This window comes from Pogona vitticeps, chromosome 9 (assembly GCF_051106095.1).
Source record: "Pogona vitticeps strain Pit_001003342236 chromosome 9, PviZW2.1, whole genome shotgun sequence".
Lineage (NCBI taxonomy): Eukaryota > Metazoa > Chordata > Lepidosauria > Squamata > Agamidae > Pogona > Pogona vitticeps.
In genome coordinates this window covers 16,035,319-16,054,633 of record NC_135791.1, presented here as the reverse complement: position 1 = coordinate 16,054,633, position 19,315 = coordinate 16,035,319, and the positions used below count along the sequence as shown (strand labels likewise).

The following is a 19,315-nucleotide window of genomic DNA, read 5'->3' as shown; positions in this document are numbered from 1 at the left end:
TGCATTTTTACTTTGTTAAAAACACAGGTGCCTTGCTCTGGTTTCAGAGCAGAAGAGATGAAGAAAATGGAACAAAGGACGAGGCTGCCTAACACCCTCTGAAAAAGCTGCCATAGGTTGTGAGACTTTTGATTCGGTGCCAAACTCATTAGCCCTTTCAGCATTCACTTACATTGTATCAGTCAGTTTTGCTTTCTAGTATGCATCTCTGCTAAATCCCTATTTTTGCATCTTTAGACATCTCTGGGCTAAAATGCTACTATGTGTTAAAGAGTTTTCATTATTCATCTGCTTTTCCCACCGCCTCTGGCCAAATCTGACAGGTCCATTGCTTATACCCAATTCCTGGCCCAGACCATGGAGACCTGTTAGCCACGTGTCAAAAATACAGTGGTGCCTTGCACAACGAACGCCTCGTAGAGCGATGAATTCGCTCTATGAGGCCGGTTTTGCGATCGTTAAGCGAGGGGAGGGCGCAAAAATTGCTGCCGGCCATAGAGGAACATCGCTGAATGGTGAGTACAGCAGCCGATTGGAATGCATTAAACACTGTTTAATGCGTTCCAATGGGCTTTTCTGCCCCGCTCAGTGATGTTTTCACACAGCGAGGGTTAATCCGGAATGGATTAACCTCGCTGTGCGAGGCACCACTGTATAAGGTGTGAGGCCCAGTGACTCCTATCTTCATGCACAGGAAGCATATAGAGGCTGAATCAAGTTCTTAGTGTGTACAGATGATTTTATCAGAAACAGCAAATAGACATTTTTAAAGAGTCTTCGGCCTTGATTTTTCTTCTCAACAAACATATCTGCAAGAATATAGTTAAGGCAAATCCATGAGGTGCCTTAAATTACTAGAAGACAATTATCTTTAGAAGACTGAGCAGAATCTAACCAGAATTTTACTGCCATCTAGTGGCCCTTTATGCAGTTGAACAGCTAGGAAATTTCCCCAACTCTTTTGGTTGATTCAATGTACCCAACACATTTCTTAGTTTTCTTTATCCCTTTTGATGCGTTTTTTACCTTGTCACTTCAAAAGCCGTTTTTCTTGATTCCAGAACAAGCAGAAACCTTAAACTGCTATCTATGAAGAGCCTTGTTCCAAAACTGCTCTCAGATCCGGAACAAAAATGGCAAGGCCAACTATCTAGTTTATCATGACATCCTTCTTGCATCATCCCCTTTGGTGATAAGAGATAATTACAAGATTGTTCCTGCTTCTTATATACAGCCTGGGATTAATTTTGCCATCAACATTGTTTACAAAACAATGCTTCCTGGGGGAACTGAATATCAACAGGGGTCTTAAATGTCACTGCCAGGTGTGAAATGGCACACTATCAACAATATGAGCCCAGAAAAATACAGTCTCTTCTAGCTATGGTCCCATGTGTAAATATTTGCTATATAATCCCATTCTTATGTCTGAAGTATATTTGTCTATGAAAGCTCACATTAAAGTTATCAGTTAAATCTTGAAGGTGACACAACACTTTTGTCTTTTTATTTTTGTTTAGCCTGGTATTTCTTAGTAATAAAAATCACTTGATTTTGACATTAATGAACCCAAAACCCATTAAAAGTGATTGTATGCTGAACTTTGCTTAGCATAATGTAGCACTAGAGTAACCTTACTGAATCAGTGGGGATTTGGTTCATTGATGCAAACAGGGTTTCTATGCCAAGCAACAGAATTTCAGCAAACCTAGTTAATCAAATGCACATTAAGCTAAGCTGTAAAAGAGAAAGTATCACACTAAGCATCTAACAAAACGATCTGTAATTCACAAAAGACATAGGAGATCTGTGTCTGCGGCCCAGTCCTCCCTAGGCCACGGACTGGTGCCAGGTCATGGACCGGGACTTGGGGACCCTTTGTGTTAAACCACCAACAGAGTAAGACTCGACATTCAAAGTACTACTGCATTCTATGTGTTTGAGTGGATTGCAGTATGTATATGTGTACAGGTACACGGACTGCTCATGATATGTACAGCATGACATTCCCCTTGCCCTTCAGAACCCATCACAGCAGGATATCTCCTTGATTCAGAAAGGAATTTCTGTGTGACATGTAACTCATTTGTATCCCACTCCTCCTCTGTCGTATGTAAAGGTGGCCTCTCACCCAGGCAGCACTGTATCACTCCAGCTTAGCTTCAGCAGCAGAACTGCACTATGTACCGTCCTAATGTTCTGTGACCAGAAATAAGCAGAGTCTTGGAGAAAACACCACAGAACACTTACTTTGGAAAAGTGTTTATTAAAGGGAAACAGCCACTTACAAGACAAGCAGATAAGAACAAAGTTTATGAATTTAAGTCAGTTCTTCACCACAGGTATTATACCCACAACATTTTGCTAAACACACCAGTGAATGAATAGACAACCAAACTGGGAGATGTGACATTATCTAACATTACTAGCAACGTAAGGAGCTTGCCTGATAGTCCCAGTGAGGGAGGAAAAAAGAGGTGCACCCAAAGCAAAGGAGGCACATTTTCTACATGGAAAGTATCCTCCCATATAATGCTGAGCAGGGCAGGCAAACTCTGGCCATCTCAAAGTCATAGACTGCAAATCCCACTACCCCTCACCTTTGGCTCTGCCAGCGAGGGCTGATAGAGGCTAAAGTCCAGCATCTGGAAGCAAACAAGTTACCTACTCCAAGTCTCACTATCAAGGTCAGGTGGTTCTGGGCAGTAGCAGAGGGTTCATGCCTCACAAGTCTCCCCCCCCCCCCCAATCACCTGCCCTGTCCTTATAGCTAGCAATCTGGGCCATTTATGCAGACTTTTCCCTGATCCTCTGGGTCTCACCAACACACACAGTGCCAAAATAGGAGGATTGTCATGCCCTCCAAGTAAGTCAACCCATTAGGCTAACTCACCACTTTGTCTTTCCAGGCCTGGGTGATGTCATCGTTTTGGTGTTCCCATTATTTCGGAATCACAGAAGCAGCTTGCATCACAGCAGCATAATACCCCCAAGGGGATCTTTCTGGGTTCCTCTTATGACACTGCTGAAATGTCAGGGTTTCACAGGATGAGCAAAACATTTCCACTGTAAACTATCATTATCTAAACAAACCTGATTCATTATCGAATTATATACAGACATACACTGCTGCCAATGGTGTGTCTCTCAGGAAGTTTATATAAATTAAACCAAATTCATTCTAAATCATTTTCAAGTTACAGTGGTACCTCACAAGACGAATGCCTTGGGCAACGAAACACTCGCAAGATGAAAGCGTCTTGCGAGTTTTGGGGTGCCCCGCAAGACAAAGATATTTTCGTCTTGCAATTTAAGTTTTCCCAAAGGAATGCATTGAAATTTAATTAATGCATTCCTATGGGAAAAACGATTTCTAAGTCACTTACCAGGTAGGAAGCTGGGGAAGCACCATTAGAGGATTGGCGGGGGTCCCCTGCAACCGCAATCGCCGCTTTCAGAGGTCCCATGGCAATCCTCCAATGGTGCTGGGCAAGCCTTCTCCAGAACCATTTTTGAACTTCCCGCCCTTTTTCCCTGCCTTTTTTCATTTGGAGGCTTGCCAAGCACCATCAGAGACAAGCCTCCGAATGGAAAAAGGCAGGGGAAAAGGGCGGGAAGTTCAAAAATGGTGCTGGGGAAGGCTTGCCCAGCACCACCGGAGGACTGGCGGGGGACCCCCACAACCACAATGCTGCTTTCAGAGGTTCCCCCGGCAGTCCTCCGATGATGCTAGGCAAGCCTCTGAAGCCTTCCCCAGCACCATTTTTGAATTTCCTGCCCTTTTTCCATTCGGAAGCTTGCCTCCGATGGTGCTCGGTAAGCCTCCAAACAGAAAAAGGCAGGGGAACAGGGTGGGAAGTTCAAAAATGGTGCTGGGGAAGGCTTCAGAAGCTTGCCTAGCACCATCGGAGGACTGCCGGGGGAAACTCTGAAAGCGCCGATCGTTGTTGCGGGGGACCCCCGCCAGTCCTTCGATGGTGCTTCCTCAGCTCCCTACCTGGTGACTTTTTTTAAAAAAAATTCCCCATAGGAATGCATTAATTAAATTTCTATGCATTCCTATGGGAAAACTCGCCTCGCAAGATGAAAAATTCGCAAGACGGCAGGTCTTGCGGAACGAATTATTTTCATCTTGCAAGGCACCACAGTAGATAAAAAGTGCTTAAATATGTCATTCCTGTATTGTTTCCATGGAGATGTGGAAAAATCCCAGGATATATTTACTGGAATTGATCACTGTTATTGAGTTCAGACAAAAATCTGGATCTTTCAAAGAACGGGGAGTATAGTCCACCAGATGTAGGCGAATGTCTTCCATGCCCCCCCTTTAAAATTGTTGGGAGGATGCTTAATGCCAGTGAATAAGACTCTACATGGAAGTTTTAGGTTTTTCAGACATTCGTATCTAATTAAAAAACAACTCAAGAACAAAACAAAATTACTGCCATTTTATAAAGCAATTGTTTAATTGAATGTTGTTCTTGTTTGTTTCTCTGTATATTAATAATAATAATAATAATAATAATAATAATAATAATAATAATAATAATAATAATTATTATTATTATTATTATTATTATTATTATTATTATTAGTAGTAGTAGTAGTAGTAGTAGTAGTAGTAATAGTATTTATACCCTGCCTATCTAGTCATTTCGACCACTCTAGGTGGCTTACAACATACAATAAGTATCCTATACAATAGGAATAGCAAGATAAACAACAGTGCCACTAATTAAAGATTTCCTCTTTCACTTTGGTATGTGTGTGACTTTGTCTCACTGCTTGCAACTCACATTTACCCCAAAACCAGAATGCTGCTGACACACTTTCCATTGTACAGGTGGAGCTATGCAACAAGGATTTTGACCTGCACTGAGGAAAATCCAAAATGTCTAGGAGAAAGTTCATTTCAATGTAAAATCTGTTTATAAAAATGTATTTACTGCATCAACTAACCGCTGTTTCTGCTGCATGCGGTGGAGATGGGATGGACTGTTTATTTCCATGTTATTAAAACTACCCATTTTCTTTGCACTGTCGCTGATCTGACTGCCCTAATTCTCCTTTTCAGTCATATGCCTCCACTTCACAACTGATTTTAGGAGTTCACTGGTTTTGCTCTGTTCTGAGGTAGAGTCAAAATTGCTGTATCTCAGATGCTAAAGATTTCAGGTGAGAAACTGACCTCTGTCAAGCTTTAAACCAATTAGGTGGACGGCAGAAGAGCATATGTTTCCAGTGGTGTTTTTTTTTTAATTTAAAAAATTACTACCTTTTATTAAGGTAGGGCTGGGCAATCTGCGGTTTTTTTGCCTTGCTGATCTATTCTTGGCCATTGCTTAGCAGTGGGAAAATGCAGTATCAAGCATTACCCCTTTAAGGTAAAACGAAAACCACTGTGGACAAAGACTGCATTAAGTGCCAGTAGTTAAGCATGCATTTAAGCCCCCTTGGCAAAGCAGCTATGTGAAGAACAGTTTTGAGCATAGCAAGCTGACCATATGCAAAAAGAAAATGCAATCTTATGTGAATTTTTTCAATCAAGCATCTCCCTATTAAGAATCAGAAATGGGTATATTCTGTTTTATTTTTAAAATGAAATCTGCAAAGCAACAGGAATTCTATGGTCACTATAAAGAAAGCATGTAGTTTATGTGCTAGTTAAAAAACAAACACAAACAGAAACAATAAAGAAGGGCTGCACTATTTATAGATAGGAACTGCAACTCTCAACCTCCAAACAGCTTAGCAGAAAGTGAGGAATAATGGGAACTAGAGTCTACCATCTGGAGGGTCAAACAAATTGTACACTCCTGCTGGAAAGGGCATGAACCTACACTGGTCACTGCTGGGGTTCCAGGTTTCCATCTGTTTCTTCACACACTTGGCATAAAGATTCTAATGAACTTTTTAAAAATCCAGGCAGTTGAATTCACACACTCACTACATACTTTAGAATTCAGGTTTAGGATGACATGTATACAGTCCTGAACATAGAAAGATTACTAACAGATTACAAGAATTTCCTAATTATCCTGGTGATAATTTGTGCTTTTGTGCATTTTCGTTTTGCTCCAGTGTTCCAAGGACAGATAGCAAAAAGCAGAATGCTTGATCACTGTTTCACATGGATGCCATTGTTTATCCCATATAAAAGAGAAGCCTGTAATAAGCAAGGAACACACTGGCTGCCATTCAATCATTGCCCGTCTTAGTTGAAAACATTTAATCCCACTGAAATACTAATTTTGACAGTGAATATTTTCATACAACAGAGATTTGAACTAATGCAAGATGCAAATCAGATAACAAGCAAGCTCAAAAAGTGCCACCACCACCACCACCACCACCACCACTACAACCAGTAGGTGACTTCTTACCTGCAAATGCTGATCTGTGACTTGTCTTAGGCTGAAAGACATTTACATGAGCAGCACCTGGTAACTTCTTTCACTGCATGTTAACTGCTGACGAAAGTTGAATTCTGCTTTCATTTAAAAAATCTACTATTGTCAAGAGCAAACAACCCCAAGAAAAAAAATGATATTTCCACAGGGAAGAAAGGAACTTTTTCTAAGTGCTGTCATTTTGGTCCCAGGTTGTCTAGGGAAGCTGCACTCATGCCCATCTCTAAAACAAATATTTATGATGGTTGTCTGTCTCTGTTTTAAAAAGTGGTTTCCATCTATATGAAACAAATACTGAACTGCTTGATGCCTTATTCCAAGTCCAGGCAACCTGCTAAACTTTAAGCTTGTGAATTCCTTTTAAAACTTCCACAGAACAAAATGTTCAGACAGCATGTATTCTGCCCATACTTCCAGTGTTTAAGCCACCCAAACAACACTGTTTTCTGAAGTCAAAGATACCCGACCCAATCTAAACCTGCCGGTGCAGAAGTGCAAAATCACTTACTCCCTGTTATCTTCACGGGTGTTACTTGATACAAGGCTCTGGATTGTTTCAAATGCTGTTGATGCCTCCATTTATAATTGATCTGTGGAGAAAAAGGACCTATACTGGCTAATAATACTAAGAACATAAAGAGACCCTAGCTGGATCACACCAGAAGTGCATTTAAGCAACACTGCAGAGAAGAATTTGAAATACTAGGTTATCTGACTTTTAGTGGCTAAGGCAAAATGACTTTGCAGCAATGCTGGTTCTGCAGATTAATTTCATACTTCTGATCAAACAACAGACCTTAAATAGCAAATCATATTCCAAGAGGCTTCCGGAAGTGTGATATGCCATTCTGAACACACCAAGGAGTTCACTGAATTGTAAAAATGTTCACCATAGCCTTAGAAGCTTCTAATCCCTGCTTTAGCTCTCCATACAGCTTTGACACTCAGTCATAAGAACAGTTTGCTTCTACATGAGCTTACTTGCTATTTAAAGGTATCCTAAGAAGCCCTTCTTTGGGTGTCTCTTTAATCAAAGGCAGGTTAAGTAGTAACTGAGAAAAATCTTTCTGGTGAAAGGATGACCTTTGAAGTACTCACCTTGGGATGTTTTATCCCTTCTTGGATATTCAAACACTTAATTTGTTGAGATTTCATCTACAGTTCATGTATATCATTCCAGCAGCTGCTTTGTTAGCCTTTACCATTTGAATACGTTTGTTTCAGCTTTCTTAGTTGTTTGTATCCAGCTTTTATAAGCTGATTTGAGAATGTTTGAGATACACATTGTGTACACATTTCTAAACAAGCACTTGTATTTTTTTAGTTAGTCCTTAACCAATACCATTGTGGTTATGACATCACAATACTTTCCAATTTCAGAAACCACATGCCATGACTGAATATAACTGTCTTTATTTTTCAAATTTGCATACTTTTATTGTGGAGCAATGTAAATTCTGGTTAGCAGAATACAGCTTCTCATGGAGTCCTTTCCTTCTCTTCAAATGGAAGTGTAACCAACTAGAGATTTCTAGGTACAGCATTTTGAAATATCTGAGAATCTGGAAGAGCTGAAAAAGGGCTAAAGACCACTAATATCCAAGCTGGAAATGTTCCTTTTAACAGACTGCTTTTCTAAATATTGTTATTCTCCAAATCCATCCTGTCCTCCGTCTTTGGCAGACGATAGGCCTCTGGAGTCCCCACATACAAGCACATATCCAAATACTGAACTTTACAAACTCTGTAACAGATCATTTCAGGCTTACTGTGAACTGATGTTTGAGCTTGAACTAAAGCACAAGAGCAGCCACTGAATCAGACCCACAAACATCCATAACAACATTTTCATCCCAACAGCAGCCAGCCTGCTTTCAAATATCATAAGCAGAGAATGATAACTGCTTTCTCCTCTTGGATTCCAACCCCACTATGGGGTGGTGCAAGTTGCTAACTTTGTTCAGGAGCCATTAATCCTATATGGACTTGTCTACTGATTCAGCTGCTACTGTGGGAAATAAAAAAATTGCATCCATTGCTAATTCTTAAATCTTTGCTCCTTCTAACAGCTATATTGATTTTTCTCCTGCTTTCTCCCAGGATTATACAACTATTTCCTTTGTCTCTTCCTACCACTCCAATGTTTGTGTATCTCTATACAGTGGTGCCTCGCTTGACGATGATAATCAGTTCCAGCAAAATCGCTGTTGAACGAAATCGTCATCAAGCAAAAGTAAAAAGCCCATTGAAATGCACTGAAAACCGTTCAATGCATTCCAATGGGCGAAATACCTCACCGTCCAGCAAAGATCCTCCATTGGGCGGCCATTTTCTAGTGCCTATAAAGCGAGCAATTAGTCCTAAAACACAGTGGGGAGCCATTTTGCACAGCAGGCAGCCATTTTGCGACCCGCCAATCAGTTGTTTTAAAACCATAGTAATGCGAAGAATCGGTTCCTGAAGCAGGGAACCGATCATCATAAAGTGGATTTTCCCCATTTAAACATCATTTTGCAATCGCAAAAACCTCATAGTTAAGCGGATTCGTCATGGAGTGGGGTAATCGTTAAGCGGGGCACCACTGTAATTACGTATGTAGAACACTGAATAGATACACAAAGAGGACTACACCCAACTAGAGCAGAACAATGGAAATGAATGGGACTTGTTGAGTCATCACATGTACATTTCCAATGAACCTTCTCCAGCTGGAACTACCACTAGGATTTACTCCACATATCTATGCACTCTAGTATACTGCTGTGTGCAAAGAAGTTCAGATTTACACCTTAAAAATGAGAAGGTAGGTAATGCTCAGCTGCTTCTCACAATAATGCTCATACAAAAAAGCTCTAATATTACTCTAAATCAGATGGAAGAAGATTTCATGAAGATATTAGTTTTTGGATGAACTGTGAAAATATGCAATTTCAAGGGTGGAATTTCAAAATCAGCAATAGAAGTGAAATTAAGTTTGCTGAAGTGCTTCTCATACTTTAATTCTCAATCTCTTCCTCATTTTCAAGCACAAAATTAACTAGACTTTGCATATGTTAAATATTGCTGATCTATTTGTGCTTTATAATGGTTCCATAATTCTATTCAGCATAAATACAACTAAGCATCAATAACACAGATACAACACTGGTCAGGATCCAAAGAATAGTATTAGTTGCCTGAGCTGAAAAGGCTTTGCTTTTCCTTGAAAGAGAATATGGCAAGTACTTTTGAAACCTATGCAAGAGAGTTCCAAATGCAGTGTATAATATGGAAAATATTCAAACAGAAGAAGTGAGTTGAATACTGCTACCCTTCTGCATGAGTCTAAGCAACACTGGCTGAAATCTTCTTGCACAGTTATGTAAGCAACATAACTATTTATTATTTACTTATTACTTTGATTTTTATATACTGTCCTATTAGTGCCAAAGCACTATTCCGTTTACAATTAAAACAAATTACAGTGGTGCCTCGCATAGCGAGGTTAATCCGTTCCGGATTAACCTTCGCTATGCGAAAACATTGCTGTACGGATCAGAAAAAGCCATTGGAACGCATTAAACATCGTTTAATGCGTTCCAAATCGGCAGAAAACTCACCGTACAGTGATGTTTTCTGGGTCCGGCAGCCATTTTCGCGCCCTCAGTAAGCGAAGGGAGGGTGCGAAAATGCTGCGCGCGGCCATTTCGGCCGCAGCGAGACCGCGGATCAGCTGTTCGGCGGGTCAAAAATGGCCGCCGGAACACCCGAAATGGCCGCGCGCAGCATTTTCGCGCCCTCCCCTCGCTTACCAAGGGCGCGAAAATGCTGCCCGCAGCCATTTCAGGTGTTCCGGCAGCCATTTTTGACCCGCTGAACAGCTGATCCGCGGGTCGCAAAACGAAGGTCGGTAAGCGAAAGGCTTACCGACCTTCGCTATGCGAATTTTGCCCATTGGGGCCGAGCGATGCCTTCGCATTAGCGATCCCGGAAGAGGGATCGCTATGCGAATTCATCGCTGTACAGGGCGCTCGTTAAGCGAGGCACCACTGTACAAAGAAGTAAATATAACATTTAAAAACATAGTCTATAAACAAAAACAATGGTGCAACCAATTTTCAAAGAGAGGAAAGAATGGAGGCGAGGAATTCAACTGGGGTCGACGTGAAAAGCCTTCCCTAAATAGTAATGTTTTCAACTGCCTCCTAAATGAAAACAGGAAGTGGGGGGCAGGCGTAGGTCCTCTGGGAGTTGATTCCATAACGTAAAATAGACACAAATTGCTGTAAGTTAAGAAATCTCTGTAGACATTACCTTTTACATGCTAAATCATGCAACTAAGTATGCAACAGATAATCTCTACTGATAATTTTTAATTTACAGTAATTTAAATCTTAAATCGTGCAACAGGATTTCAGTCTTTGTATTGCTTCCAAAATTGTTGCTGGAATTAACAAAAAAAAATCCTGCCATAAAATGCAGTCCTCCCAGATGGTGAATATTTGGGAGAATGTACCTATTGAAAAAACAGGAAGCAGTAAACATTATTTATTTGTTATTAATCATAAATGTCCCCAAACTGCAGACAAACTCTGGAAAGTAAAAAAGGCATTGCGTCTGAGGCCATAAATCCATCTAGTCCAGGACTTTCCATTAGCTAGATAAAGCAACTAATTTGCACACATTAAAGCCAGCTAGACAGAAGGTAGGTCAAGTTCTCTAGGCATAGGTTTCAGGTGTTTTGTGCGGGATTCTGACTCCATAGCAAGAAAAATAGGTTTTTCCTTTTCCATGGGCTAGTGAAATTAAGGAAGTTTGATAATAAAGAGTACTTTTTGTGTGTAAAAAGGCAATACATTCTTAAAAATAAATCATAGGCCCATTTTTTTGTAATTCTGTTAATCAAGCCACTATTTTGCATCTGATTTCACCTGTTGGATTTTCGGGTTCCAGTAAAAACAAAGTAGGTTTCGGAAGGCTAGGGTCGGTCCAACTTTGGTTTAAGATTCCCATGTTCTTAAAAATCTGGCTTAAAAATCTAAGGTAGCAAGGTAAGAAGAAAAGTGCTTGGCAATCAATCAGAATAGACATTACTGGGCTAAATGGACAAATACTTTAAATCTATGTATAAGGCACTTTCAAATGTTCTTACCGAGATTATACCTGAGTGTCTGAAATAGTCTTAAGATTCTGTACACTAGACAGAATATCCTACAAGGAGGGTAATTCTGCATTTCATTTCATGTGAAGTCTAAAGAAACCGGACGGATCTAATAATGTGATTCTTATGTTTGTCCCAGTTAAGAGGCACAAAGTAGGATACATCACTCCCCACTTAAGCCAGTAAGTTTCAGGTTTTAAAGATGAATGTATAATAGCTTTTTTACCTTTTCATTCCAGTGTACTCCTTCAATATACTGACATCGTCCTCTGAAAAAAAAGATGGCACTTCTGACCAGCTGGATACCAAAAACTATGATGTTCTCTGGAGTTCTTCTCCGAAGTTGAAAGTGATTCTAGAGACTCATCTAAACTGACAAACTAGGAATAACTAGTTCCACTTATGTTCAATGAAAACGGAACCCAAATGCACATCTCTGAATTAAGTAGCAGTGTGGGAAATCACCATTTGTTGGCACAGCTGAATTAAGTATACAGATGGTATATCTCCCACAAGCTTGCTGACAAATAAAAAGTGCCTTGATACTACTAGAAAATTAAAACCACTGCTTCAAATGAAATATATCTTGTAAAATTAGATAATGTTTAAGCAAGATTAACTAAAGTAACTCTATTAAAAGTCGGCACACTGACTGTTTAGATATGATGAACCAAGGCTTACCATTATAGAATGAACCTGGCTTCCTCCCAGGCATGTGCTATATTCTGTGTACATCTGTCATGAAACTGGAAATGCTATCTTCTGTTTTACCTTAACAACTAACCATAATAATTGTGTGCCATCAACTTAATTTTGACTTATGGCAACCTTTTTCAAGATAGAGAGTACTCAGAATTGGTTTACCAGTCCCTTCTTCTAGGGGCATTCTAGGACTGTGCAACTTTCCCAAGGCTGTATAGGCTGGCTCTTCTGGGATGTACAGTGGAGAATTGAAATCCCAATCTCTGGTTCCACAGTCTGATACCTAAAGCAAAAAAAGATTAACCACAGTTTGTTGCACTAAGATGAGAAGTCAACCTGTGGTTAATCACATCCTGAAGTGGAAAATTCTGGTCTTTTATGCACACCCTGGAAAAGGAATCATGTCAGCCCAGTATATAGGGGAGCCTGTCAACCCAATGAACTGTCATATAAAAAGATAGTTTACGACTACTGGTTAACAGGAATTTTGAATGATTTATGGAAACAAGAACTATTTCCAAAAACATCTGCTACGGTCCTTAGAAAGGCTGTTTTTCTGTTATCTTGCCAAATCTCATTCTTTTATCCACAAATCTACAAATGCAGACTGTCTTGACTGCTAAAAAATCTGTACCACTGGCTGAGGCTGATAACTTGCCCCACAACAGTTTTCATCTGTGAAAGAAAGTAAGGTAAAAATAAAACAAAGGTTAAATGATGTAGGAAAGAGGAAGTTTATTGGAGAATATTTTATCAATAACAGTCAAGAGACAATATTTAGGGCCATGTGGTTTCATAGTAATGCCACTAAGATCTTATGTAAAGGTCACATTTTCCTGTTCTCCAGATTGTTCTTGTCAGTGATCTTTTATCACTCTCCACCTTCAATCTGGCCTGTATCTGAAACTGAACAGCTTCAGATACAGGCCAGATTGAAGCTTTATACAGCTTTAAAAATGTGTATCATATTGATCCTCAAGTGAAAGACTATAGAACTATTATTCCTATTGCCAAGGCGGCCCACATGGGTACCTGTGATTGCCAGTAGGCATAGGGACAAATTTTTAAAAATGAATTGTGATGTACGTCAGAAATTGCTGATTCATCACATATTTGCCGATTCATATTAGTCATTTCTGGAGATCCCAATGACTATGAAGTGACAATTATTTGCCAATTAATCAACCCCCTTTTTGGGCCTCCTGTGCCAACTACAGCCTGCTGCTACCAATCAGAAGCTCTGGACAACCCTGTGAGGGACCTAGAGGCTCCTGGATTGGCAGCCATTCCCTGCAGCCATTTTGCACTCCTGCTCAGAGTCTTGGCTCAGGCAGTTGCTGCTGTGCTGTTGTGTCTTGCTGAGTTCAGCTTTGTGGCAGCAAACAGTTTTCTATTTTCTATTTAATTCATTTATGTTATTATTATTATTTGAAATACTGGGAATGTGGAGAGGGGTTTATTTAGCTGTCGGTACATTTGACACAACTATGGGAGGCAGTGGAAGACAGGAGGGCCTGGCGTGCTCTGGTCCATGGGGTCACGAAGAGTCGGACACAACTAAATGACTACAACGACATTTTAGTTCAGTACAGTAGAGAGGCTTTTTTTGAGGTTTAGGGCAGGGTGGGTGATCTCAGGAGGAGGGAGAATTTTGTATTTGTGGATTTACCCTTTCTCCCCAATTTATTCCTCTGTGTGTGTGTGTGTGTGTGTGTGTGTGTGTGTGTGCGCGCGCGCGCACGTGTGCACGCACACACAGACTCTAAAGCACATTAAACACATCTTTTTCTTTATATATTTTTTTAGTGGGACACCTTTAGTCAGGTCACATTTTAGTTAGGAAATTGGCTATTCTTTGAGAAATGTATTCAGGCAGGGTGGGTGTGGTGGGGACTGGGTGTCTAGTTATTTAGGGGTATACTATTTAGTTTTCCTGCTCCTTACCCTCGTTAGTTTTTTAAAAAAAATTTTTTTAAAAACCTTCAATTCCTTCCCTACCATCCTGTTTCTTCTTTAAAAAATAAAATTTATTATGACACTCTCTCCTCTATTATTCCTTCCCATCCCATTTATTTGTAAAGTGTGGTTTGGCAGGCAGGGATATAGAGAGCAGGTGAAAATGAAGGGCAGTAGCCATGAGGTATCTAAGAGGAAAAAGCCCCTGAGTTTGAGTAGACCAGGCAGCACCACCATTCCTCCTCCGGTGGCCTTGCAGGGGGAATGGAAGCAGAGCTTCCTATGGTGTCCAAAGAACTGCCACTCCTCTTTCTTGAGGAACCTGAGGAGTCACTGGCTCCAGAGGATCCAGAAACCTCCCAGTCCTTGGAACCAGTAAAGGCACTTTCCAAACACCCCCACCTGCCTTGTGATGGTCCAGAGGGGTCACACCCACGCTTCTGTCCTCCACCAACTTCCAATATCTGGAGAGGCACCACCAAAGTCTCCTGTCTGTGGAAGCCTGTTTGTCACCACCATTTAGGGGGGGAGGGGGAGACAGCAGCCCCAGAGGAAAAGTGGGAAGTCAGAAGGAGGCACCTCCTTCCAAACGGACAGGAAGGGGGGTTGCTGGGGTTCAGAGCATGAGACAGGCCATGCCCCACAAATTTCTGCCCACTGTGGCTAGACACAGGAGGAAACCACTCATTTTTGTTGCTGAGATTATTGCCTGCTCAGGCTTCCAATGTCCACCATGGAAGCCCCAGCCTTCTCTCGGTTGCTGCATTTTTCCGTATCCTGGTATGGCACGCCCTTGTGGAGACCAGCTTTCATGGGCACAGGGGCAGATGGTGCAGTTCATGGTGGACCTGTGGAGTGGAAGTCACCATGGGTAACTTTTGCTCATGATCCACTGATGGCAGCCAGAGGACCTGAGGAGTGGCAGGGCATCAGCAACAGGGTCAGAGGCAAGCCCTTTGTCCTGCCACCAGGCTACAGGTCCATTTTGCTGCAAGAGCAGCACATGGAGGCTCAGGTGACAGGGAGGAACATTTGTGATGAGTTCCTATCTGTACTGTAGTGGTGGGCACCAAAGGGAGGAGGTCATCCATGGCCACATGGTCACAGATGCCAGACGCAATATTGCGAGCATTGAATGTAAAGGGCTTTGAGGGCATAATGTGCATGGCACACAAATTACACCTTGTTGTGTGTGATGCCCATTGGCCTAGGCAGCCATGTTAAGATGTAGGCACTCCTGGAGCACCGCCGCCAACTGATGGGCCACCTCTCACGCAGTCTGAAAGATGTCTGTCAGCTCGGGGAGGCAGTAATTGGGGCAGGAGACACATGTTCTCCTGATGGACCTGTCAACCAGGTGGTACTTCATCTACACCATGGTGTCCCACCTGGTGGAGCAGAAGACTGTCTTGGAGGACATCTTGTCCTCCATGCCCATTCTGCCTGGGGGAAGTGAGGTGGGCATCAGTGCTACAGATTGGCTGGTACTCTCCCAGATGGCATAGGTGCTCAAGCCCTTCCAAGAAACCACTTGTGAGGAGAGTGGCTGGCCTGATACCATACCAGCTCAAGTACTGTCTTTTCCCACAGAGAGACAGAAGAAAGCCTTAGAGGTGCAGAAGGGGAAGCCCCAGATGGTGCAGAAGGTTACGACCTCTTTGCGGGAGATGGAAGAGATAGAGACTGACAAATGAGGAGAAGTAAAGCAGGGTCAGGACTAGAATTGGGGGCATTCATATATGAATAGCCCCGCACAGGTGGATGTAATGTTGGTCTGGCCACTCACCCTTCCTCTGCTGCCACGGGCTCCGCGCTCCCTTCCTATCGCTGTCAGGTTGAAGAGTGGCTAGTTGACCGTGAGCTCCTAAATCTACCCAGCCACAGAACATGCATAAAACTTTTACAGTTGGATGCAAATTTTACCAAGCAATATTAAGCAAGGACCGGAAGTTGGAATTAATACTTTTCGTGGTGAAAGGTCATGACATAATGCCAAGCAACACAATTCTCTGCAGCTATCAAAGCAGAACTTCTTTGTAAATGGCTTGATTATTTTCATCTGCAATTAGCTATCAGCACATCCATTCACACTACTGTATTACAAGAACTGCAATCAGGCTGAGAGCTATTCTGCAGCATAATGTCTGTCAAAGTTCCTGTAACCAGAAATGGGGAACAGAAATGGGCATGAACCACAGTTTGGCTTGGTTCAGCTGCACAGCACCCTGGCTTCCCTTGCCCCACTTCCTCTGATGGGCACCCACTCAGACACAGTGCCTGAAGGAGTCAGGGCTGGGAAGCTGCACTGCTGCCTGCCAAAGGAACAGATGTGTAGCTAAACCAACAAAATGCAGTTTATGCCAATCTCTAATGAAAAATGTTGCTAGACTGCAACGGCCATGCTTATGATAGCTGCTGGGAGTTTCAGTCCAACAACATCTGGAAAACCACAAACTGCCCTGCCTTCAACAAGATGGTACTCAGATTTTGCAAAAATTTTCAATCATTCTAGGGTCTAGAAGATTCCTCAGAGGCACATGATGCAACCAAACTAAATAAGAAAATCTTGTTCCTGCCATAACCATATTAAGTATTTTCTGATATGAACTAGAAAAAATTGGTCCATTCTCTTTTATTTTGAAACTCTGCAAATGATTGGAAGGAAATTATTGACCATACAGATACAGCTTAAATCTTTGAGGAAGCTGACACAACTTCAGCATTAGGAAAGAATTTAGGTTAACACCTCATTCGGGTTTAAAAATTGCAAACATACAAAATATTTAATGCAATGTGAAATGGAATCCAGAAAAGCAAAGAAGAAAATACTGAACATTCTCTCTCATGCCTAACCCACCAGTAACAAAATTTGTTGTCAGTAGAAAAATGAGACTATCTTAACCATGTCAAGTGAAAACATATATGCAAAGTGTCCTGCCGTGCTCAAAGAATTCATTTTCAGGTCTTTATTAAGCAAGCTGCAATGAAAAAGTCAGTCAGATGTGAACATACAAATGCTGTACTTCTTCAAGCCTCAGTTAACAGTTGTTTGTTTTAAGGACAACCTGTGAACAGGACCGAGATGATGCAACAGTCCTTGTAAGTGGCAACTATATAATGTTTAGGAGCACTCACCTGAATTGTATAACATAAACGTCTTTACAGCACCTACCCTTCTAGAAAGTGACATAAGCTAACAGTTGAGAGGTTACGTTGCAAGGAATACTTTTACATTATTTGTTCAAAACTAATATAAAAATGCTAGAGAAAACGGAGGGCCGCTCTTGCTGTAATCTTTAACAGGATCACCAAAACACCAGTTACTGAGTATTCATTTGGAAACAGCATTTTCATTGCTGCTACACCAATTTATTGTTGCCAAGTAGATAACAAATGTGTGTGCATTAGCATTCTACAGTATGTATTATGAAACTATAGTATGGGGTGTCCACATTTGCACATGCACTTTTGTTTTTTAGTGGGACTTGGACCCTCCCACTATTCCCCTTCCTAGCCAGGAGCAGAAATTCTCTAGAACAAGGGATACAATTCTGCAAAATAGTTAGACATATAAAACCCAAGAACTTTTTTAATGAAATGTTTTCAGAGTGATGCAGCCCATGGCAGATCCTGAGATGGGAGAAAATTAGACTCTGGGCCCCTCAAAACTATCTACCACTGTACTTTGTCAAAGATCTGTACACAGAACGAAAAAAACTACTGTCAGAGTTCACCCAGTAGAAAGGTCCAAAGCAGTTCTTGTGCTCCTAAACAGCTAAGGAGTTTGTACAAATACGTTATCTTTGGAATTTAATTTCATCTTTTCACATGAAACTCTGCTCCCAAGGCATAAACAGTCCTGCTGCAAGTGGAAGTAATCCATTTTAGAAATTTAACTGCATTTAAAAATGCAATGAAGTCCTTTGGATAATCTTTTTCCTACAGTGTTCTCAGATACATCAATCTATACTGTAACCTGAAAAATCACATTCATACTCACCACTCAGACACAGTCATCCCTGAAAAGTATGGGCTTGTTAATGAGAAACCCCAAATAACTATAATTAAAGAAGAAAGAGAGCAAGGAGCATAATTCCACCCACCACCCAGAAGAAAGCCCTTTTATCTTATTAAAAAATTAGAAAGAAAGTTTCTCTTACCGATAACTCCAATGGTTACTGTCCCCTGCGAACCCCACCTAGCAAGTCGACATCGTGACATGTCAGGTCAGGGCAGCCTCAACCACGCTTCCCTGATAGTCAGGTAATAAAAGGAAGGAGTTAAAATAGAAGTTACACTTGCAGATTTCTGGATAACATCAGAAAATGTACTGCAATACATTCTGAACTGTCATTCAGAGCTTCTGGTAACCTCCTTGCAAGATGTCAAAAATATTTTGCCAGAAGAAAACTGAGTCAACCACAGCATTTTTTTCTTTTCTTTTTTTGGCCAGTTTCGAACAGATGCCCAGGTACTTATCAGATATATGTCTTCATTGTGCAATGAAGATGGTAGCCAATTTCTTGTTGAGCTTTCTCCATCCCAACGGTTACAAAATTATAGTGCACCTTAGTAAGCCAGTGTATGTTTGGTATGATCAAATATCAAATTCACAATGCAAAACAGCTCAACTCTAGACCTAAGTTAACAGAAGCTCCCATTTTCAGAGAAATGGGAAAATGCAGCCCAGAGTTCTAAGGCCCTTAGAACTTTAGAGATTTTACCAGTTCACTTCAGTGACAAGGAGTCCAGTTTTGCCAATTTTAGTACTCCATTAAATATCTGTTTAGACAGCTCAAGTTTGAAAATAAATTTTATGTTTAAGAAAAATCTGGCTCATGTATTAAGAACTGCAAAAAACCAAATCATGCTTGGCCAGGCAAAACAACAAAGGCCTAATGAAGTTCCAAGATCTGCTTGCATTATGACTCCAATTATTCGGCCCTGAGAACTTCTCTGTACTCTTAATTCAGGTATTTTCATATCCTTTTCACTTTACTCATAATAGCCTTATTACAAGCATGTTTTTAATGTTCAAAACGCAAATGAGTTCAAATAATGGCATACAAATGCAGACAAGGTGAAAATATAATCAGGCTTTGATAAA

At 41.1% G+C, this 19,315-nt stretch overlaps 2 long non-coding RNA genes across 2 annotated transcripts; both read right to left on the bottom strand.

Moving 5' to 3' along the window:
* Positions 1–2,246: 2,246 nt before the first annotated feature.
* On the bottom strand, positions 2,247–8,651 carry LOC110088326 (uncharacterized). Its single transcript, XR_012081073.2, has 3 exons — positions 6,919–8,651; positions 6,384–6,467; positions 2,247–3,025 (listed from the first exon to the last, which is right to left on the bottom strand). It is a non-coding gene; the product is annotated as an uncharacterized LOC110088326 (long non-coding RNA).
* A 2,239-nt stretch (positions 8,652–10,890) lies between these two features.
* On the bottom strand, positions 10,891–18,460 carry LOC144584309 (uncharacterized). Its single transcript, XR_013538473.1, has 2 exons — positions 18,369–18,460; positions 10,891–11,819 (listed from the first exon to the last, which is right to left on the bottom strand). It is a non-coding gene; the product is annotated as an uncharacterized LOC144584309 (long non-coding RNA).
* Between the last annotated feature and the right edge of the window lie 855 nt (positions 18,461–19,315).